This window comes from Platichthys flesus, chromosome 15, assembly GCF_949316205.1.
Source record: "Platichthys flesus chromosome 15, fPlaFle2.1, whole genome shotgun sequence".
NCBI lineage: Eukaryota > Metazoa > Chordata > Actinopteri > Pleuronectiformes > Pleuronectidae > Platichthys > Platichthys flesus.
In genome coordinates this window covers 2,854,122-2,854,572 of record NC_084959.1, presented here as the reverse complement: position 1 = coordinate 2,854,572, position 451 = coordinate 2,854,122, and positions in this window count along the sequence as shown.

Sequence of the window (451 nt, the reverse complement as noted above, 5' to 3'; positions counted from 1 at the left end):
GTAAACTGTGACCGCAATGGTGTCTGGGTAATGTAGTTCAGTGCTCCAAATCTGCATTGTATGTATTGTATACTGAATATCTCTATTTCCCTTTCTGCATTAAATTATGATATATTATCGATCATTGTTAACTTTAAATTTGTGCCATCGTTTAATGTCGTTATTGTTTCTCTTGTATTCACATTTGAAAACCTATGAGCACTAAACTCTGGGACTACAAACTCCCTCAGGATTCATTTAATACACATTTTCCATCTGTGCAATTTCGGTATCACACACGTGCGACCCCATTACACCATATAATCAGGTTATCATTGTTTGTATTATTTCCATATACTTTCCTGTGTTTATTTTGTATGTTTACTTAATTAATATCTTCACTGAAAGTCTATTGTTATCCACTTTGCTGCTGTAACACAGAACATGTCTCTATAGTTTAATTCAATACAAT